The sequence below is a fragment of the Ovis canadensis genome, chromosome 12 (genome assembly GCF_042477335.2).
Source record: "Ovis canadensis isolate MfBH-ARS-UI-01 breed Bighorn chromosome 12, ARS-UI_OviCan_v2, whole genome shotgun sequence".
Lineage (NCBI taxonomy): Eukaryota > Metazoa > Chordata > Mammalia > Artiodactyla > Bovidae > Ovis > Ovis canadensis.
In genome coordinates this window covers 43,436,075-43,459,735 of record NC_091256.1, presented here as the reverse complement: position 1 = coordinate 43,459,735, position 23,661 = coordinate 43,436,075, and the positions used below count along the sequence as shown (strand labels likewise).

General features: G+C 44.1%; 1 long non-coding RNA gene across 1 annotated transcript; it reads right to left on the bottom strand.

Annotated features, from left to right (window-relative positions):
* Nucleotides 1–12,460: 12,460 nt before the first annotated feature.
* LOC138416424 (uncharacterized) lies at nt 12,461–14,158 on the bottom strand. The gene is made up of 2 exons (XR_011247667.1): nt 13,484–14,158; nt 12,461–12,869 (listed from the first exon to the last, which is right to left on the bottom strand). It is a non-coding gene; the product is annotated as an uncharacterized lncRNA (long non-coding RNA).
* Nucleotides 14,159–23,661: the final 9,503 nt, after the last annotated feature.

The window sequence follows — 23,661 nt, the reverse complement described above, 5'->3', positions numbered from 1 at the left end:
TAGATCACATTCATGGATGAGAAGACCACATACCATGACTATGTCAATTATGCACAGATTGTCTACATTTCTCTGTACCTTGTGGGTTTAGGTCAAACCTGAGACACTGATCAAAAAGTGCGTATGGAAGAACGAAAAGCCGAGAACAGCTACAGTCAGTTTTGAAAACAAAGAACAAGGAACAGCAACAAGCCTATCAAATATTTTAAATGTTTATTGACCTACAGTTCTGGACTTGGTAAAAACCGGAAAAGGAACAGACAGAGGTTGGAAAACAGGTCCAGGCATATTTGTAAACTTAGTATATGATACAAATGGCATTTTGAATCTGTAAGGAAAAAATAGACTATTTAATAAATGATAGTCAATAGGTTATCTCATTTGGAAAAACAAAAGAAAAGCAGATCCTTAATATAAAAATTTTTAAGTAATTACGCATGGATTAAATACCGAAGTGAAAAATATATCAAAACTTTTAGAAGGGAGTAGTTTTACATTTTCAGAGTAGGGAAGGATTTCCAAACTAGGTACAAAAAAAAAAAAACAAGTCATAAAGAAAAAGATTGATAAATTTGACTATATTGTTATTAATAACTTTTATTAAAAAAAAAAAACTCAAGCAAAGTCAGAAGGGAAATTGCAGACCATGAAGGCAAGCAAAGATATTTGTGATCCGTACAAGTGAGAAAGGATGAAAATCTAGAATATTTGAAGAACACTTACAAGTCAGTGAGAAAAACACTCTAGTTGAAAAAATGGACAAGAGGTGAGGATGCACCTTTCATAAGAGGACACCCAGTGGCTAATGCGCATGCATAAAGATGCTTAACCAAGCCAGTAATCAGGAAATTGCCAATTAAGTCCCCACTGAACTACCATTTCCCACCAAGCAGACTGACAAACAGGAGAAAGCTAACAATATTGAGTGCTGGTGAAGAGGCAGAGAAAAGAAATGGCCTTTCCCAAGCTGCAGGGGGAGTGAACATTGGTATAAGCCCTTTGAAGAACAGGGCTAGTGTGTTAGAGACACACATCTGATACAGGAATTCCACTCCTAGAGATGCACAGAAATGTACTGCTTATAACAGGGGGAAAATGGAGACAACTTAAACCCACTGATGAGATGACGGATAAATAAACCGTGCTTCAACAGAACACTGCACAATAGTTAAAATGAATAGACTAGAGCTAAATACACTAACACAGAGAACCCTCAAAGATACCACGTCAAATTTTTTAAAAAAGAAGAAAAACTACTGCCTGAGGTTATGTACAGTATGATAACATATAGATACAGCTTTAAACATGAAAACCAGTATTATATATTATTATGCATATAAATAACATTAAAATATTTGTGGAAGTGATAAGCAAATTCAGAATAAGCTACTCTGAGCCAGTGGAAATGGAATGTGAAAGAATGCATAGAGGGCTTCACCTGTTTTTATTTTTTCTTAAAAAAAAAAATCTCAAATCAGAGTTGAAATCAAAGTGCTCTGATCAAATCTGCTTATTCTCACAAAGAAACAGAAATTCCGCATGTTATATATATTCATTGCTTTTCAAAGCAAAATTTTAGCGATAACATTTTTTAAAGGAACAATCTAGAATGGTCACCTGTGCGAACAGCGAAAACAAGATGCAGTGACAACTCCGACAACTCCACGTGCTGATGGAGCTGTGGGGAGACTGAGGCACGCACACACGGAGCGGCAGCTCTACTGCTCTGCACCTTCACATCCTCACTGCACTATGAGATGTGCTTGTGTCTCGTTGCGATTTGGACGGGCCAATTCTGGCATCAACTTGTATGTAGTGGCCATGCACCTTTCCTCCTTTGCAAAATGTCTGTAGTCCATTTTCTTGTTAGATTAGCTTATCCTCTGTCTCTTCTTGATTTGTAGGACTTCTGTTTGCTGTTTTTAATAAATACTGGATGAATCCTTTTCATCTCCTACTCTGTGTGTCCTCTTCTTATTCTCATGTGTGTATTTAAAAAGAAGAAGGGCTGTTCCCACCAGCTTGTACATGCATAGAATATCTCTGGAAGGATGCACAAGAATGTGGTACCTGGGACTGCTTCTGAAGAGGGAAAGTAAAGGACCGGGGGAAAGAATGTTTGGGAGGTGAGTCTATGTGCCCAGTCTCTCAGTGTTGTCCAACTCTTTGCCGCCCTATGTACTGTAGCCCCCAGGCTCCTCTGTCCATGGAATTTTCCAGGCTAGAGTACCAGAGTCAGTGGCCATTTCCTCCTCCAGGGGATCTTCCCGACTCAGGGATTGAACCTGTGTCTTCTGAGGCCCCTGCATTGGCAGGTGGATTATTTACCACTGAGCCATGTGGGAAGCCCCATGGGGGACATGTACCCTTCTCCATTATCCTCTTACACTCTTTTTTTTGAAAATCATTATTAGGTCCATGTATTTAAGATTTTAACATAAAACCTATTATAACTAAGCTAATGAAAGCTTTCCCTCTGTTCATTTCCCAAAGGAGATGCCAGCCCGAGTCAGACTTTCCCCATGCAGCCCACACCCGCTGGCCCTAAGTACAGGAGCCCGTCCACTCTGCCTTCTAACTGGGAGGCAGGAGAGCAGAGCAAGGCTGAGAGCAATCTGGCAGCCAGACTACCAGGCTGTCCCCCAGCTCCTCCACTGCCACTTGTACAACTGAGCAGAGTTTCTTATCCTCTCTAGACCTCAGCTGAGCAGCAGTGATTCCTACAGTGACCAGCAGCCTTGAAGTCAGCAGGCCCCGTTGCTCCCACCTCAAGTGGCAGAGGTGATGGGCTCTTACTTCCAAGTTCAGTTCAGTTCGGTTCAGTTCAGTCGCTCAGTCGTGTCCGACTCTTTGTGACCCCATGAATCTCAGCACGCCAGGCCTCCCTGTCCATCCAAACCGAGGTGCAAAAGACCTGTGCTTCTGTTTGGACACAGCTTCTCTTACTCGCTTGCTCTAAAGGAAGTCAGTTCTCATGTTATATTCCACATTGGGAGCTGCCCTGTGGGAAAGGCTCTCAGAGCAAGGAATTAATGCTTCCAGCCACCAGCCAGTGAGAACAAGAATCCTGCCAGCAAGTCCCACTCGCAGCCAGTGAGTGAGCTTGAAAACTGGTCCTCCCCCAGGGTAAGACGATGCAGCCTGGGGAGACCTGGAGCCAGAGAAACCCAGCTAAGTCATGCTCAGATTCCTGCCCCACAGAGATTGTGAAATAATCAACATTTGTTGTTTGAAAGAGAAGCAGAGAGACTAGGCAACATTTCTCCTGAAAAATGTATCAGTAGCCTGCAAGAGGCCAGACAGAACAAAAGATTGTGTAGAATCCCTTCCGGTGCTGGGAGCCTAAATCTCCAAATAATACGGTAAATCCTTGATTTTAAACAAAATGTTTCAGGAAATAGGTGATTTGCTGAATTTAATTTCCTGGTTAATTGGAATAACTTTTTTTTTTAATAGAATCACAGGGCTTAAACGTATCTCATAGATCATGTATTCAGATGATGCAGCTGAAACCGAGAATAAGCAGTTTCTGAAAGTTCTGAAGCTTTGCTATGACAAACCCTAGAACAGTGCCTGTCACACCAAGGACACTCAATAAATAACTGTTGAAAAAAAGAAGGAAGAAGAGTAGGTGGCAGGGAGGAAGGAAGAAGGAGGTGCTCACCCTCTTCGTGGCTTTGACGTGCTGAAATTCCTCGTGCTGAAACTCCTCCTGGTCCTGGCCTCAGGGGCCAGGAGAGCTCAGAGTTGGACTTGGGCAGATCTGAATTGAAGCCCCAGGCCACATTTAGTTGTGTGAGTCTAGGCGGTCCCTGGACCTCACCCCTTATGCCTTACATCTCACCTTTTCGGGGGTAAAATTTTAAAAAGAGTAAGTTCAGGTGCCATAGAGTCACTGTGAGGTCAAATATGTTCCATACGGGAATGCACTTTCTAACCAGAGAGGGGCATGCCCATTTTGCCATCCTTATCTTTAGAAAGTACTGTCCACTGTGCTGACTTAGAAAGCAGGCTATAAACTAAAACATCCCCTCTCCCCAACACATGTGAAAGGGTTGCTGTTGGGAAAATCAGCTCTTTTGGGGAAGGAAATCCATTTGGATCCTCATCTCACACCATTCACTGACACAAAAGATGAATTTAAAAGTCAATTGTAAATTACAGTACATGTATAATATGTAATACCATGCAATTTAAAAGAATAAGGTATAGCTCTGTGCACTGGCATGGAAAGGTCTCCAAGAGCTAGTGTTGTGTGAAGAAAACCAAGCTGTATACGTGTGTGTGTGTGTGTGTGTGTGTTACTTATGTAAAAATAAATGCCACGTATACATGCACGTGCATATGCCACAAACTTAAAGAAAGTTGAAAGAATTCACACATCAATTGTTAATAGTAGTTGCCTCTGGGGAAGGTAATGGGACTGGATGTAAATGTGGCATTTTAATTTCTCGTGAAAATTATATATATACACACACACACTAGTTGAATTTTTTTAATGGGTATATATTAATTTTTTAAATTTTAAAAATAAAGGTAATATTTTAAAACTTAAATGTAAAGAATAAAACCATTAAAAATAATACATGAGTGTTTGGTCTCTGTATGAAAAGGAAAAAATCTTTGAAAACAATATAAAAAAATCACGAAAAGTATTTCTAGAATTAACTACATTAATTGCTTCTTTTGTTTAAAAAAAAATCAAAAGGTAAACCAAAACCTGGGCTTCCCAGGTGGCACTAGTGGTAAAGAACCTACCTGCCAATGCAGGAGACATAAGAGATGCAAGTTCAATTCCTGGGTCGGGAAGATCCCCTGGAGGAGGGCGTGGCAACCCACTCCAGTATCCTTGCCTGGAGAATCTCCTGGTCATGGACGGAGGAGCCTGACAGGCTACAGCCCATAGGGTCACAAACAGCCAGACACGACCGAAGCTACTTCTCTCCAAACCAAAAGTGGATAATAACTTAGCACCCAATATGACAAAGAATTAATTCTTTCTATTAAAAAGTGGTCAGAACTGATTACTAAATAAGATCATTACCTCCCCACCCTCAGAAAAGCTCTGACTCTCCAAGCACTCAGCCTCAGACTCTTTTGAACTATCATCCCACGTGCTTATTTTACAGACAGAAAGCCTTAAAGATGGTGAGTCTGTTGAGGGGTTAGGGGGAAGGGGGGTGGCAGAGCGGGAAGCTACAGCTCCTCTCAGCAGGGAGCCGGCCCTCCTGAAAGGAGAGGCTGGAATGTGCAGTTTCCTGCAGCTCAGAAATATACCACTCTCATCCTCCATCCCTGCCCCTGACAAAATCTGAAAATAGCGAATCCTCCAAATCTTGTCAGAACCCAAGTCCCCCTCTCTTCCTATTTCAGATTCCCCTTGAGGATGAACTGAGGTCTGGTCCCCAGATGGAGAGTTGAAAATGAAAAGACATCTTGGGAGTCTGTCACCCAAGGCGGCCCTAGATCAGAGGGAACCGCTGACTGCTACCTGAAATGCTGCGACCACCCCCCCCCCCCGCCCAAACCCCAAGGCTTCTCACAGACAACATGAAATGGCTTGGCTGCCCTTATCCTGTAATGAGATGGGGTCCTGGGAACGCCTGGGCCCGCCCCAGGGGGAGAATGAAACTGCCACCAGGGAGCCCATTTCTCCAAAGTCACGTGACAGGCCACAGCTCTCAACACCAGCAGCACTGGTCTGAAGAGCCCATGTCTGTCAGAGAATGGCTAACCTGGCCACCCATTTTGACAAAGCATATATCTTTGATATTCTGGGTGTCACTTCCTGTTTCCATCTGTGACTTTCCTCTGCCCACTCAGGGTTGTTGTTTAGTTGACTGCTAGGTCATGTCCAACTCTTTCGTGACTCCATGGACTGTAGCCCACCAGGCTTCTCTATCCATGGAATTCTCCTGGCAAGGATACTAGAGTGGGTTAACATGTCCTCCTCCAGGGTATCTTCCTGACCCAGGGATCAAACCCAAGTTGCAGCTCCTGCATTGACTGGTGTGTTCTTCACCGCTGAGCCACTGGTGGGAACTTGGAAGGAACTGGAAGCCCTGCTCCCAGCCATCTCCTCCCACAGCCAGGCACCCCCAGCAGGGGCTACAGCCTGGGGTGGGTGCTGGGGGTGAGGTGGCTCCTCCACTCCCACCGCCCATTCCTGACATTTCCTGGTAAAGGGAAAATTCTGCACTTAATAACTCAGAGCTGGGGTCAAGTCATTGTGGGCCTGCAACTGCAGATAATTATTCTTAAAAAAAACTTTGCTGGGCTTCCCTGGTGGTTCAATGGTTAAGAATCTGCCTTGTAATGCATGGCACACTGATTCAATCCCTGGTCTAGGAAGATCCCACATGCCGTGCAGGGCAGCTAAGCCTATGAGCTGTAACTACTGGGCCCACACGCAGCAACTACTGAAGCCCGAGTGTTCTAGAGCCTGTGCTCCACAACAACAGAAGCTCCTACAACGGGAATAGCCTGTGCACCACACCTAGAGAGTAGCCCCTGCTCGCTGCAACTAGAGAAAGCCCCTGCACAGCAACGAAGACCCAGTGCAGCCAAAAATAAATAAATGTATATATTTTAAAAAAGAACATTGTTGTTGTCGTTGTTTAGTCCCTTGATCATATCCGACTCTTTTGCGACCCCATGGACTGTGGCCTGCCAGGCTTCTCAGTTCATAGGATTTTCCAGGCAAGAATATTGGAATGGGTTGCGTTTCCTCTTCCAGGGGATATTCCACCCCTGCCCCCAGGGATCGAACTGCATTTCCTGCATTGGCAGGCAGGTTCTTAACCACTGAGCCATCAGGGAAGCCTAAAGAACAGGAGATAAACAATTGCAAGGAAAAGATCTTGTCATCCCATCAAAACCTTATTTAACATTCTACAAATATTTACTGAGCACTACAGAAGTGTGCTCAGATATAAGCATCTGAATGCCGAGTTCCAAAGAATAGCAAGGAGAGATAAAAAGCCTTCCTCAGTGATCAATGCAAAGAAATAGAGGAAAACAACAGAATGGGAAAGACTGGAGATCTCTTCAAGAAAATTAGAGATACCAAGGGAACATTTCATGGAAAGATGGGCTTGATAAAGGACAGAAATGGTAAGGACCTAACAGAAGCAGAAGATATTAAGAAGAGGTGGTAAGAATACACAGAAGAACTGTACAAAAAAGATCTTCATGACCCGGATAATCACAATGGTGTGATCACTCATCTAGAGCCAGACATCCTGGAATGTGAAGTCAAGTGGGCCTTAGAAAGCATCACTACGAACAAAGCTAGTGGAGGTGATGGAATTCCAGTAGAGCTGTTTCAAATCCTGGAAGATGATGCTGTGAAAGTGCTGCATTCAATATGCCAGCAAATTTGGAAAACTCAGCAGTGGCCACAAGACTGGAAAAGGTCAGTTTTCATTCCAATCCCAAAGAAAAGCAATACCAAAGAATGCTCAAACTACTGCACAATTGCACTCATCTCACATGCTAGTAAAGTAATGCTCAAAATTCTCCAAGCCAGTCTTCAGCAAAATGTGAACCGTGAACTTCCAGATGTTCAAGCTGGTTTTAGAAAAGGCAGAGGAACCAGAGATCAAATTGCCAACATCCGCTGGATCATGGGAAAAGCAAGAGAGTTCCAGAAAAACATCTATTTCTGCTTTATTGACTATGCCAAAGTCTTTGACTGTGTGGATCACAATAAACTGTGGAAAATTCTTCCAGAGATGGGAATACCAGACCACCTGACCTGCCTCTTGATAAATCTGTATGCAGGTCAGGAAGCAACAGTTAGAACTGGACATGGAACAACAGACTGGTTCCAAATAGGAAAAGGAGTATGTCAAGGCTGTATATTGCCACCCTGCTTATTTAACTTCTATGCAGAGTACATCATAAGAAATGTGGACTGGAAGAAACACAAGCTGGAATCAAGATTGCCGGGAGAAATATCAATAACCTCAGATATACAGACGACACCACCCTTATGGCAGAAAGTGAAGAGGAACTAAAAAGCCTCTTGATGAACGTGAAAGAGGAGAGTGAAAAAGTTGGCTTAAGGCTCAACATTCAGAAAACGAAGATCATGGCATCCGGTCCCATCACTTCATGGGAAATAGATGGGGAAACAGTGGAAATAGTGTCAGACTTTTTTGGGGGGTGCTCCAAAATCACTGCAGATGGTGACTGCAGCCATGAAATTAAAAGACACTTACTCCTTGGAAGAAAAGTTATGACCAACCTAGACAGCATATTCAAAAGCAGAGACATTACTTTGCCGACTAAGGTCCATCTAGTCAAGGATATGGTTTTTACTGCGGTCATGTATGGATATGAGAGTTGGACTGTGAAGAAGGCTGAGCGCCGAAGAATTGATGCTTTTGAACTGTGGTGTTGGAGAAGACTCCTGAGAGTCCCTTGGACTGCAAGGAGATCCAACCAGTCCATTCTGAAGGAGATCAACCCTGGGATTTCTTTGGAAGGAATGATGCTAAAGCTGAAATTCCAGTACTTTGGCCACCTCATGTGAAGAGTTGACTCACTGGAAAAGACTCTGATGCTGGGAAGCCTCCTGGTGGCTCAGAGGTTAAAGCGTTTGCCTGCAATGCAGGAGACCTGGGTTTGATCCCTGTGTTGGGAAGATCCCCTGGAGAAGGAAATGGTAACCCACTCCAGTATTCTTGCCTGAAGAATCCCATGGACAGAGGAGCCTGGTGGGCTACAGTCCATGGGGTCGCAAAGAGTTGGACATGACTGAGCGACTTCCCTTCACTTCACTTCACTTCTGATGCTGGGAGGGATTGGGGGCAGGAGGAGAAGGGGATGACAGAAGATGAGATGGCTGGATGGCATCACTGACTCAATGGACGTGAGTCTGAGTGAACTCCGGGAGTTGGTGATGGACAGGGAGGCCTGGCATGCTGTGATTCATGGGGTCGCGAAGAGTCAGACACGACTGAGTGACTGAACTGAACTGAACAGAAGTGCCGGAGTTAAGCATGTAAAGATTATGAGTATGCCGTCCTCGCCCTAAACAGGTGATTATTCCTTAGCATTGAGCATTCAGTGTGGTACAGGGGAAACTCTGCTGCTTACTAGAATAGACTGGAGCACTTAATCTTCCTGAGGATCTGTGTATAAAATTGGCGTAGTAGTAAAAATCTCCAGGATCTTGGGAGGATTAAATGAGATGCTGTGGGACAGTGCCTGGCATAACACAGCCCTAGGCGCACTATAGACAAAGAAGAATTTAGGCTCCAATTCCCAAGCCCCCCTCCCCTCAGTTTCTTCATCTCTGAAGTTTGTTACCTTGTTGGCTTGACTGACCTACCTTACAGGCTCAAACTGCACGATATATCAACACAAGTTCAGTTCAGTTCAGTCACTCAGCCGTGTCTGATTCTTTGCAACCCCATGAATTACAGCACACCAGGCCTCCCTGTCCATCACCAACTCCCGGAGTTCACTCAGACTCACGTCCATCGAGTCAGTGATGCCATCCAGCCATCTCATCCTCTGTCGTCCCCTTCTCCTCCTGCCCCCAATCCCTCCCAGCATCAGAGTCTTTTCCAGGGAGTCAACTCTTCGCATGAGGTGGCCAAAGTACTGGAACTTCAGCTTTAGCATCATTCCTTCCAAAGAAATCCAGGGCTGATCTCCTTCAGAATGGACTGGTTGGATCTCCTTGCAGTCCAAGGGACTCTCAAGAGTCTTCTCCAATACCACACTTCAAAAGCATCAATTCTTTGGCGCTCAGCCTTCTTCCAACTCTCACATCCATATATGACCACAGGAAAAACCATAGCCTTGACTAGACGGACCTTAGAGGGCAAAGTAATGTCTCTGCTTTTGAATATGCTCTCTAGGTTGGTCATAACCACACAAATCATTCGCCTTATTGGGACTATCGAGTCTCAGTTGGAAATATTCATTCTATTTATTAAGGTGGGTGGAGACAACCGAATGTCAATATATTCTGCCAAGATGAATAAAATCCCTTTGCTTAGATCTGGAATGTGCTGCAGAAGGGTAAGTTGGAGACCAAGTTTTCTCTGGCAGTGTTGGGTTGTTTTAGTCCCTCAGTTGTGTCCATCTCTTTGGGACCCCACGAACTGTAGCCCGCCAGGCTCTTCTGTCCATGAAATTCTCCAGGCAAGAATACTGAAGTGGGTAGTCATTCCCTTCTCCAGGACATCTTCCCAACCCAGGGATCGAACCAGAGTCTCCTGAATTACAGGCAGATTTTTTGTTTTTTACTGTCTGAGCCACCAGGGAAGCCTTCTCTTGCAGAAGGACAGCAAATTTGGGCCCACAAGCCAAATCTGTCCCACCTCACCCCCACTCCCCACCCCTGCCCGTTCTTAAAAGTTATATCACATCACAGCCATGCTCATTCATCTGCAAATCCTCTTTGGCTGTTTTCATGCCAGAACCACAAAACTGAATCACTGTAACAGAAAATGTATGGCCCATGAAGCCTAAAATATTTACAATCTGGCCCCTTACAGAAAAAAAACAAAAACAAAAAAACAAGAGAGAGAGAGGTTGTCAACCTCTGCTCTATTGAATACCTTCTGTTCCTCTATTGCAAATATCAATAAATCTGAAGCTGAATGGTGGAAATTAAACTTGTTAGCTCTCGAGTCAGTTGATGTTCACAAGGCCCAGTGGTTGAAATTGAGACTCAAATGAATCTGAAGTTTAGAAATAAGAAGGACTCTCTCCAGGTTACATCTGGCTTGTTACTGTGTAGTCCTGAAGCAAACTGTAGGTTAAAATAAGGCTTTAAAATTATTGTGGGGGTTTTCTTCTGTCTACCATTCCCCCCCAACAAAATCCTACAGCCCAAAGCAACTAGTAATTAAGTGAATATTTTCCAACTGTAAATATATAAAATTTTTTTCATGTTACCTATTGATTTTCTATGACATGAATGATTATTGAGCTCCTACATCACCTTATGTTCCTTCTAAAAAAATACACATTCATCTCCCCCATCCACCCAATATAATTATATCAAAAATTGTATTAAAACATTTTTATTTAGATCAATAGTTGATATTTCCTATATTACAACTACATAAACATTGTTTACTACAGAAAAAAAAATATTGTGGGGGTTTGCAGATGGAGAAAGCAAGATGGAGTAGAAGCAGCAGTAACCTGAATGTTGGCAGCTGTATTCCAGCCCCAATTAGGAGTGTGATTGGGGCCATGGCTGCCCTTCCAGGAGCCGTTACTTTATTTGCAAAAAAAAGGGGCTCATCATCCACCATCTTTGAACCACTCCTGGGAGGGAACTTGCCAACACAGATATGGAAATTTTGGCCGTGTCATCTCTAAGATACTTTTCCAGCTTTCCAGCTTAATGTAAAGTGAGACTTGACATTGTGAGACCGTGGCCTTGGGGACGGTTATGTGAGAAGCAGTGAATTTACATGCATGGGATGCTTCCAGTTCTACCGTGTCTTAATGACATTCACCACGGTCATAATTCATCAAGCTTACCTCTTTCCAAATAGACACCATGCTAGGGTAAGTCCAGTCCATCTGTAGAGAGAGACAGTAGCCCCTGGACAGCTTCGGAGAGGCCCTCCACCTTGAATTATGTGGCAGCAGTCACATAATTGGCCCTCTGAATTATGCCTTCTAGACGGGCATCAGCATGAGTTTACCTGCCCAAAACTAGCACCTGCAGACACGGTTAAGGATGGCTTTATCCCTAGAGCAATTAGTCCATGTTGTAAAGGGATCCTAAGGATGCTGCCAGCTATCTTGGGATAATTGGGACCTGACAGCAAATAAATCCTGCAGAATTAGGACTAGTTTTCTTATCCCAAAGCCCCAAAGTGAGGACCACCTTCCAAAGGCTCAGAATCCAAAGTCTGTTATCCCCTTTGTGGATAGCGCCTGTCCTGGACTGCACGCCCTACACTCCTCCCCCGGAGTACCCATGCAGGCCAGAGACCCCAGCTGGCAGCATGGTGCCACATGGACAGCGGTCAAAGAACACCCAGATGCAAACTGCAGCTGAGGGCCAGACCTTTCGGGTCAGTGGCTGCTGTGCTCAGTTCTCTCCCTGCCTCCTCAAGTTCAAATGCCAGCCTGATTTCTATCTGGAAGCCTCCCAGCCCAAACATGGAACAAAAGTTCCCTCTGACAAGCCCATTCTGGGTTCCAAAGTATGTTTTTATGTTTGTTGGCAAATGGAAGTGTCACCAACAACAATAACAACACTGTTTCCCCTCCGCTGGAGCTACTTCATTTCTTCACATTTGTTCCAGAGCTGGAGCTGGAGAGATGAATAATGCAGGCTAGGCGGCTGGCCCGAGCCCTGACCTCGTGCCTCCAAAAGCAAACACGGTGGTGAACGTGGAGACTTGTTTGTTTGAACTCTCACTGGCTAACTTAAAATAGGAAAAGAAAGAAAAAAGAAAAAAAACACCTACCACCATCCCATTTCATCAGTGTAGCCACTGAAGTTTTATTGTTTTGCTTTTTCTTTTTCTGTTTTCATTTCTCACTTTTTGAAACAAGGAGCTACAGCCCTCTACTGGTGCAAGAGACGACACCAATTCACCAATCGTCAAGGCTACCCTGCCATCTTGTGGCCATCTTACCAATGTGCAAGTTTAGAGACAACCAACTGCCCAACACCTTAAAACACAGGTTGCTTGAAGGAATCTTCCAAATATTTAGACAGGCTTTCATTGCAGACACCTTGAGAAGACAGATCTGATTATTTGGGGAGGATATAGATTGGGTTTGGAGTCAGAATGTCGTTCTGTATCTCAGCGCCCGTCCACCTCTCGAGGCATCACGCTTGAGCAAATAATTTCATTTTTATGAAGTTGTTTTTTCATCTGTAAAGTAGAGGTCATAATAAATGTTTGATTCTTGAGTTTTGTGAAGCTTAGATAAGACTGCCTATAAAAAGTGACTTGTAAACTTTATACACAAATACACATAAATATGAGCTTCCCAGGTGGCTCAGTGGGTAAAGAACCGACCTGCAATGCAGGAGACACAGGGAAAATCCACTGGAGGAGGGCATGGCAACCGGCTCCAGTATTCTTGCCTGGAGAATCCCATGGACAGAGCAGCCTAGCGGGCTACAGTCCATTGGGGTCACAAAGAGATAGACACAACTGAAGTGACTGTGTAGGCACACATAAATATATGTTAATATCTCTAAAGAAGTAGATTATCTCACTACACTTGGTAAGACTTTTTTCAGAGACTCAAAGCCTGTTTCGCTACCTGACCTCCTTTAGGATAAAGCCTGAGCCTTAGGCTTAAAGGGAGAAGGACTTCACATTGTTCCATGCTTTTCTAAATGCACACCGTCAAATTCCTTAGCTTTCACTTTCCTGATGCAAGTAAAACCAGTTTCTTCAGCCTTTCTTCATAGGGCCAGCAAATCAGTCATGGGGAACAAGGAACATCAGTGAGCTTTTGGAGGTTAAACTCTGCTTACCTGGAGTCACAGAGTGCCCATTAACGCCTGAGCTTGAGTACTTGGCTACCTTGTCTTCTGGAAAAAGCCTGAGCCAGATGCAGCTGCTGAGGAAGCACCCGTAGAGGCCTGAGTGGCACAGGGCTGACGCGGGATGACTCATCAAACACAAGATGGGTTTGGCCGCTGCTTCTGTGCAGCTGTTTAGAGGAAGCCAAGAATTTCTGGTGCCTCGCTCTGGACTTGGTGAACAAACCCAAGTGTTGCAGTCCTCACTTTGTGCTAAAATTTCTGCCCGGCCTGGGTTGGCAGATTAGCCGGCGCTGGGTCTACTGATAAGAATGTCCAAGGCCCTATCCTGAGCTCAGAGGTTTCCCACCCATGGACTGGCCCTTTTCGTCCTCCAGTTACAGTTTATCACACGTCTCATTGATGCAGGAGGCAGGCTTAGGGCACATTTGGCAGCAGGATCAATAGTTTTGCAGAGAGAAAATAGCATGCCAGCCAAAAGGACATCAAATCCTTGGGTGAGTGGTGAGGAGCTGTGACTCAGATTTCCAGGCCATCTGCCCCCCAGGCTGGGCTCCGCTTCCACCTGTTTCCAAGTTTTGTTCATCCAGGCCTGTCCTCAGGAAGCCACCTTCAGATTCCTGAATGTTACCGGTGTGTTAGCAGGTGAGGGGACCAAGGAAGGTCCTGTGGCAGGTGAGGGGGATGGGGAGAAGGTCATGCTCCTGTCCTGCCCAGTGAGGGTCTCCTTCTCAAGGCCGAGCCACACCTCCACAGCCAGAGAGGCCACTCATTCCCCTTCTAGTCCTCACTGGGCTGCCCCAGAATCTCTCACAGAGACCAGCCTGTGGAAGAGCCTTTCTCCACAGTCACCCCTACAGAGGTGATTCTTCCTTCTGCTGCAACTATGAGGGGCAGCAGTCAAGGTCTTTCTGTCTGGAAGCTATAAGAGAGTCAGGTTTTTCTTCAGAGTTTTCCTCACTTTATAAACTATTTATATCAGCCAAATGAGAGTAGGAACCAAAGGTATGGTGGCCAAACGTTCTGAGCTGAAGTTCATATGACTTGACAAAGCAAAGGCAATTGTCAGCGCACTGAGACTGCTGACAACATTATTAGTTTTTGTTGTGTGTTGGTAAAGATGGATTTTGGAAATTCAAGCACGTAGGTTTGAGTGCCAGCAATGTGCAAGAGGCAGCCAGATATCAGAGTGTGGGGGTGTCAGAACGCACTCGGGACTGGGTGCTCTCACATTCACACGCTCAACTGTGATCGGTGACGTGTAAGCAGGGGCACTATCAGCTTTAAATATGACATATATGGCTACTATATATACACACACACTATATATGTAATGTAATGTGTATTACACGTGTGCTGTGCTCAGTCATGTCCAACTCTGACTCATGTGAGCCCATGGACTGTAGCCCACCAGACCCCTCTGTCCATGGGATTTTCCAGGCAAGAAGACTGGAGCGGGTGGCCATTTCCTACTCCAGGGGATCTTCCCCACCCAGGAATAGAACCCAAGTCTCTTGCACCTCTTGCACTGGCAGGCAGATTCTTTACCAACAGTGCCACCAGGGAAGCCTCTCTACAGATTATGGCTACAGTAAAGATTTTGACTGGCCTTTGTCCCTGTTCACCTCTAAACCCTTGGACTTCCTGGAGTCACAGGAGTCTTATTATTCATGGTGGCCCCTCAGACCACCTCTGAGTTTATGCTAATGAGGTGACAGGTGGTGGGTTCCTAGATAGTTTCAGGATGGGGTCTGGCAGAGCTGAAAAGACCCACATGTGATTAGAGTTGGACTTTTGAGCCATGTGATGTCAGCCCCGCCTCTGGGGAGGGGAGTTGGGGTTCAGTCACTGTGGCCAACCATTCAATGGATCATCCCTGCATAACTAAATCTCAGTAAAAATTCTGGCCACCCAGGCTTCCCTGGGTGGTGGTGACACTGACGTGCCAACACAGTAACAAATCCTGAGGACATGGGCAGAGCATATTCAGGCCCCTCCTGGCCTTGCCCTGGCTGGTCCCCGTTTGTATCCTTTCCAGTGAACTGTGTCATAAAGTACAGCACTTCCCTGGGCTCTGTGAGTCATCCCCACAAATTGTGGAACCTGAGGTGGTGCTTGGAATGCCCCTAGATTTTAGCCAGCTGGTCAGAGGACAAGGCCTGGGAACCCCCACCCCAGAAGCTGACTTTTGAAGTGAGGGAAGTCATGTGGAGGGTGTGCCTTAATTCATGAGTTACACTGCACATTGGAAGAAACTACAGAGAGCCCTGGGGAAATCAGGGCCCTGGTGTGGGCCCTAATGTTTGTTCACGTTCGCCTCCCTCGTTACGGAAGAAACATCCAATAATGCGTGTGGGTTGAAGGAGTAAGTTAATTCTGTAACAGAGGATTCACTGCCCATTGCCCAGCATGGGGTGTGGATCATGCCTCATCTGACCTCCCAAACCAGCCCCATCCCCACCCATACTCTTCTAAGTGTCTTTTCTGTCCTGGAGCTGACAAGGGCCCTGGGAGGATCTCTCTGTCCATCCGTCTGTCTCTTCACCTTTATACTCAAATCCCCTTACATGAACTCTCATTAGCTTGTTTTCTCCCACAGTCTGGTCCTTAAGAACTTAGTGGCACTTTATACCAGAGTCCAAAAACCAATAATAACACGAAGCTAGTTGTCTTCCCTGGAAAGGGAAAGGAACTGCTAAAGAGGAATCTGATATGTTTTAAGAGACTCTTCCTTTGAACTGGAAGTTTCACTCTTTTTTTAAATTGAGATATAATTGACATTTAACACTGGGATTTGTTTTAGGTGTACAACATAATATTTTTTTTTGTTTACAACGTAATATTTTATATTTGTATAAATTGTTAGATGATTATCAGAATAAGTTTCGTTAACATCCTTCACCACGCATTTACAGACTTACAATTTTTTGTGTGTGTAGATTTTTAAGACCTACTCTCTTAACAGCTTTCAAATATATGAGGCAGTGTTATTAACTACAGTTAGCATGCCATACACTACATCTCAGAACTTATTTGTAACTGGAAGTTTACACCTTTTTCCCACCTTCATCCATTTCCCCTGCCACCTTGTCCCCACCTCTGGCAACCACCAATCTGCTCTGTATCTATGAGTTTGGCTTTTTGTAGATTCCACTTACAGATGATATCATATAGTATTTGTCTTTCTATGTCTGACTTATTTCACTTAGCATAAGGCCCTCAAGGCCCATCCATGCTGTTGCAAATGGTAGGAGTTCCTTCTTTTATTGCTGGATACCATTCCGCTGAATATATACAACACATCTTCTTTGTCCATTCATCCCTCAGTGGACACTTAGGCTCTATGTCTTATTGTTATAAACAGTGCACCAGTGAACATGAGAGTACAGATACCATTCCCAGAAGTGGAATTGCTAGATCACGATAGTTTTATTTTCATTATTTTGAGGAAACTCCACACTGTTTCCCCTAGTAGCTGCACCAATTTACATTCCCACAACAGTGTACACACGAGGTTTCCCTTTTCTCCACATCCTCACCAAAACGTGTTTTCTCCTGTCTTTTTTCTTTTTTTTTTTTTATGATAGCCATTCTGACAGGTGTGAGGTGATATCTCCTGTGGTTTTGATTTGCATTTCCCTGATGATTAATGATGATGAGCACCTTTCCTGTGAATTGGGAATTTAGGCTGTTCTACAGGGAGATTTGTTGATGATAATCATCAGAAAAAAATCCCTAAACAATATTTTTAGAAAGACATTTTTTAAAATCACAAGCACACAAGGAAACCAAGGGTATGCTCATAATGACTTAGAAATTACGCCAAATCCTCAAAGCCCAGGTGGCAGGTAAGGATGGAATTAAAAGAGGAAGCTACAGCACAAGGCAGGAAGGTGAGAAGATAGTGCCCTCAGGTGGAGCCCCCTGTGGGTGCTGCCCGCCAAGTGCACAGGGCAGGCTTGGGGAGCCATCGCTGAGACTGCCTTGGGGCAGCCTTGGGGGACTCATGAGCTGGGACATTTAGGTTTGAAAGGTGTACCGCTGAAAAGGAGGGAGCCCTTTTGACACATCGCCTCACAGCCTGCCTCCCTCCCTGCAGTCCCCAGGCCCAGGCAAGCATGAGGAAATCCTGAGTGCAGTTTTGACCCCCATCAGGAGACACCAACTACATGAGAAAAAAACCAACCCCGTGGGAAATAGACATCAAGCTCAACCAACAGAACTGATACTGGTGGACCCCAACGAGGCAGCCTTTGCAGGAGACAAAGGCCTGGGCAGCTGACATTCAAGAAAAGAACCAGGTTGGGCCAGGGAGGCCGGCTGCCTCCACTTTGCATCAGTTATTTCTGATGTTTCCACGGAACATTTCCTGCCCCACCCAGTTGGGTTCCTTTTCTGTGTCCCAGAGTTGGCCTCAGAATGCTCGAGTCCTCAGGACCTACAGGCTCCACAATTTCTTCATGAATGAGGTCCCCATCGTGTGTCTTTTCCCCTGGGATTTGTCTGGGTTCCAGTCTTTGAGTGTTTTTGTCCTTAAAAACTTTTACTGATCTCACAGGGTCTCTGAGGTCTGGAAACACGTCTGAACCTTCATAAATACCTTCTGAATGAAGTGCACTACTTAGGCACTTAAGGGCGCCTCTTGAGTTCCATCCTTGCCTCCAGAAGGTTCATTCTGCCAGCCTTCACCGTTTTGCAATTGAGCGACTGAACTCATAATTTTCTAGAGGTTCATCTTTAATTTTTAAGATTGCTGTTTAGTCTCTAGGTCATGTCCAACACTTCTTATAACCCCGTGGACTGTAACCTGCCAGGCTGTTCTGTCCATGGAATTTTCCAGGCAAGAATACTAGAGTGGGTTGCCATTTCCTTTTCCAGGGGATCTTCCCAACCCAGGGATTGAACTCACATCTCCTGCATTGTCACACAGATTCTTTACCACTGAGCCACCAGGGAAGCCCAATAAATAAGTAAATAAACATAAATATTTAAAAAAGCAAAACTTAGTATGATGAACTATCCAGTCATTCCATAGTTCATATCCATTTTAATACATATATCAGTCACAGAAGTAACAGATTTCTAGAAGCATCTACAGCTGGTCCTACAGCTGCACTAATAGGTGGTTCTTCTGGAGAGAAGAGTTGAGGCACACCAGTAGCGTGATGCCCTGCCAAGTCACCTGGGCAAGGCTGGGGGCAGGGGACAGGGGAGAGGGCTGAAGGTTAAGGGCATGGTTTAGGAGGAGAAGAGAATCTCTACTGATTTTTCATTTTCTAATCATTTCTAATGAATCATTCTCCGGTTATTTATAGGCAAATGGATAGCCCAGGCCTAGGCCCTTAGACTAAGTCAGCTGTTCACATTAAAATGGTGACTTTCAAGTCTGGCAATGTAAACAAATGCTTGTGTTGTCATTTATATTCTTTTTGTTGTTTCTGAAACTAATAGCTGGCTCTTTATTTTTATTTTTTGGCAATTTCTTATTAAGTACTGTGGATGTATATTATGTAAGTTTCAGGTGTACAACATAGTGATCCATAATTTTTAAAGGTTATATTCCATTTATAGTTATTATAAAATATCGGCTATAGTCCCTGTGTTGTACAATATGTCCTTGTAGTTTATTTACTTTATAGAGTAGTTTGTACCTCTTAATCCCCAATGCATATGTCCTACCCCCTCCCATCTTCTTACTGGTAACCACTAGTTTGTTTTCTGTATTGTGAGTCTGTTCCTTTTTTCAATACTCACTCAGTTCAGGTCAGTCGCTCAGTCGTGTCCACCTCTCTGTGATCCCATGGACTGTAGCACGCTAGGCCTCCCTGTCCATCACCAACTCACAGAATTTACTAAACTCATGTCCACTGAGTCGGTGATGCCATCCAACCATCTCATCCTCTGTTGTCCCCTTCTCCTCCTGACTTCAATCTTTCCCAGTATCAGGGTCTTTTCCAATGAGTCAGCTCTTCACATCAGGTGGCCAAAGTACTGGAGTTTCAGCTTCAGCATCAGTCCTTCCAATGAACACTCAGGACTGATCTCCTTTAGGGTGGACTGGTTGGATCTCCTTGCTGTCCAAGGGTCTCTCAAGAGTATTCTCCAACACCACAGTTCAAAAGCATCGATTCTTCAGCGCTCAGCTTTCTTTATAGTTCAACTCTCACATCCATACATGACCACAGGAAAAACCATAGCCTTGACTAGACGGAATTTATACTCACTAGTTTGTTGTATTTTTTAGATTCCACTTATAAGTGATATCATGCAGTACTTGTCTTTCCTGTCTGACTTATTTCACTTAACATATTCCAATCCCAAAGAAAGGCAATGCCAAAGAATGCTCAGACTACCACACAATTGCACTCATCTCACATGCTAGTAAAGTAATGCTCAAAATTCTCCAAGCCAGGCTTCAGCAGTACGTGAATCGTGAACTTCCAGATGTTCAAGCTGGTTTTAGAAAAGGCAGAGGAACCAGAGATCAAATTGCCGACATCTGCTGGATCATGGAAAAAGCAAGAGAGTTCCAGAAAAACATCTATTTTTGCTTTATTGACTATGCCAAACCCTTTGACTGTGTGGATCACAATAAACTGTGGAAAATTCTGAGAGAGATGGGAATACCAGACCATCTGACCTCCATCTTGAGAAATCTGTATGTAGGTCAGGAAGCAACAGTTAGAACCGGACATGGAACAACAGACTGGTTTCAAATAGGAAAAGGAGTGCGTCAAGGCTGTATATTGTCACTCTGCTTATTTAACTTATATGCAGAGTACATCATGAGAAACGCTGGATTGGGAGAAACACAAGCTGGAATCAAGATTGCTCGGAGAAATATCAATAACCTCAGACATGCAAATGACACCACCCTTATGGCAGAAGTGAAGAGGAACAAAAAAGCTTCTTGATGAAAGTGAAAAAGGAGAGTGAAAAAGTTGGCTTAAAGCTCAACATTCAGAAAATGAAGATCATGGCATCTGGTCCCATCACTTCATGAGAAATAGATGGGGAAACAGTGGAAACAGTGCCAGACTTTATTTTTTGGGGGGCTCCAAAATCACTGCAGATGGTGATTTGATTGAGCCATGAAATTAAAAGACGCTTACTCCTTGGAAGAAAAGTTATGACCAACCTAGATGGTATATTCAAAAGCAGAGACATTACTTTGCCGACTAAGGTCCATCTAGTCAAGGATATGGTTTTTCCAGTGGTCATGTATGGATGTGAGAGGTGGACTGTGAAGAAGGCTGAGCGCCGAAGAATTGATGCTTTTGAAATGTGGTATTGGAGAAGACTCTTGAGAGTCCCTTGGACTGCAAGGAGATCCAACCAGTGGATTCTGAAGGAGATCAGCCCTGGGATTTCTTTGAAAGGAATGATGCTAAAGCTGAAACTCCAGTACTTTGACCATCTCATGTGAAGAGTTGACTCATTGGAAAAGACTCTGATGCTGGGAGGGATTGGGGGCAGGAGGAGAAGGGGACGACAGAGGATGAGATGGCTGGATGGCATCACTGACTCGATGGTCGTGAGTCTGAGTGAACTCCGGGAGTTGGTGATGGACAGGGAGGCCTGGCGTCCTGCAATTCATGGCGTCACAAAGAGTCGGACACGACTGAGCGACTGAACTGAACACCTTCAAAGTCCATCCATGTTATCACAAATGACAGAATCTCTTTCTTTTTTGGCTGAGTTGTATTCCATTGCATGATATGCATATGTATACATACATATATACACATATCCATATCATGTCTTCTTTGGCCATTCATCTGTTGATGGATACTTAGATTGCTTCCATATCTTGGCAATTGTAAATAATGCTGCTCTGAACATTGGGTTCATGTATCTTTTCAAATTATTTTTTTCATTCATTTTTCAGATATATACCCAGGAGTGGAATTGCTTGGTCATATGGCAGCTCTATTTTTAGTTTTTTGAGTAAACTCCATGCTGCTTACCACAGTGGCTATACCAATTTACATTCATACCAACAGTGTATGAAGGTTCCCTTTTCTCCACAGCCTCACCAACATTTGCTGTATTCTTTTTGATGATAGCCATTCTGACTGGTGTGATGTGATATCTTGTTCCTGTTTTAATGTCTATGATGATTAACAATGTGGACAATCTTTTCATGTGCCTGTTGGCCATCTGTATGTGTTTGGGAAAATGGCTACACAGGTCTTCTGCCCATTTTTAAAATTATAGTTTTTTTTTAATTGAGTTGTATAGCTTTTTACATATTTGTATATTAACCCTTCATTGGTCAGATCATTTGCAAATGCTTTCTCCCATTCAGTAGGTGGTCTTTTGTTTTGTCGATGTTTTCCTTTGCTGTGCAAAAGCTTTTAAGTTTAATTAGGTCCCATTTGTTTATTTTTGCTTTTAGTCCCTTTGATTTAAGAGACAGATCCCAAAATATATAGCTTTGATGTATGTCAAAGAGTGTTCTGCCCATGTTTTTCTCTAGGGGCTTTATGGGCGCCAGACTTGCATTTGGTTTCTAATCCAGCTGGAGCTTATTTTTGTCTATGACTTCAGAGAATGTCCTAATCTCACTCTTGTACACGTGGTTCTCCAGTTCTCACAGACACACTTTTTGAAGAGATGGTCATTTCTCAATTGTATATTCTTGCCTCCTTTGTTGTAGATTAATTTACCATGAGTACATGAGTTTATCTATGGGCTCTTTATCTTGTTCCCTTGGTCTATATTTCTGTTTCCATGCTGGTACCATGCTGCTTTATTACTGTAGTTTTGTAGTGTGGTCTAAAGTTGGGGGGTGTGATTCCTCCAGCTTGATTCTTCATTTTCAAGATATTTTTGCTGTTTGAAGTCTTTAGTGATTCCATGGAGAAGGCAATGGCACCCCACTCCAGTACTCTTGCCTGGAAAATCCCATGGATGGAGAAGCCTGGTAGGCTGCAGTCCATGGGGTCGTTAAGAGTTGGACATGACTGAGCGACTTCACTTTCACTTTTCACTTTCGTGCATTGGAGAGGGAAATGGCAACCCACTCCAGCGTTCTTGCTGGGAGAGTCCCAGGGACGGGGGAGCCTGGTGGGCTGCCATCTACGGGGTCGCACAGAGTCGGACACGACTGAAGCAACTTAGCAGCAGCAGCAGCAGCAGTGATTCCATACAAATTTTAAAATGACTTTTTCTAGTTCTATGTTATTTATATTTATTATCCCACATCTAATTCTAGGCTTTAAACATCTTTCAATGCCTACTTTTTATACCATTCAACTCAGTCATTCCCCTGGAACATTCCAATCTCTTCTACATATAAGAATTCACTGTTGGCACTAGAATTCCTCTAAGGCTGAGAAATGTCTTTGCTGAGATGAGTACTTAGCTAGAAGATGAGCCCCACTCTTAAGGGGCTGGGTATTAGGTGGCCTCGTGCCACACCAATGATAGTAAGGCCACAGCACTGCATGACAGAAAGGAAAGACTGGATATTCCAGGAAGAACAGGATAAGGAACGAGGGGAAGGACAGCCCAGTGGCCCCATCAGGGACCCCCAAATCTTCAGCAATATCTTCTAAACATGTCACAGTTTTGTTTAAGTGATTTTCTCTTGTGAAAACCAGAGAAGGAGCTGAGTCCCTTGTCAGGGTAAATGTGGTCAGGACTAAGGCAGCCCAGAGGAAGGCCAGACCTGGAACAGAGGAGGCCAGGGGACCCAGGTCAGCCCCCTACCCCGCAGTTAGCAGCAACCTCGATGATGTCTTCAGCTTCCACTAGCTTCAGAATTAGCAGTTTTCAGACCGTTTCACCTAGACAGCCTCTACAGTCCAGGTGATATCTGAGATGTCCATGATGTCTGAGATGTGGATAGGAATTTGTGTGCAAGGATGATAATCACCAGATTACATATAATACTGGGAAGTTGGAAACTTGAATATACAATAGGAATCTGGTTATAGAAACAAAGGGAGAGCTAAGTGAGGAAATAATTTACAGACCTTAAAAATTATATTTTCAAAGCCTATTTAATCACACGGAAAAGTTCCTGCTCTAATATCAGAAAAGAAAAAAAATCCAAAATGTCATTGTTGGTATTAGTTTGAGTTTGTGTTTTGTTTTAATAAGTGATCTTTGAAAAAAAGGACTGAAATTTTAACACAGATTGTTCCAGAGTTTGTTGGATTACA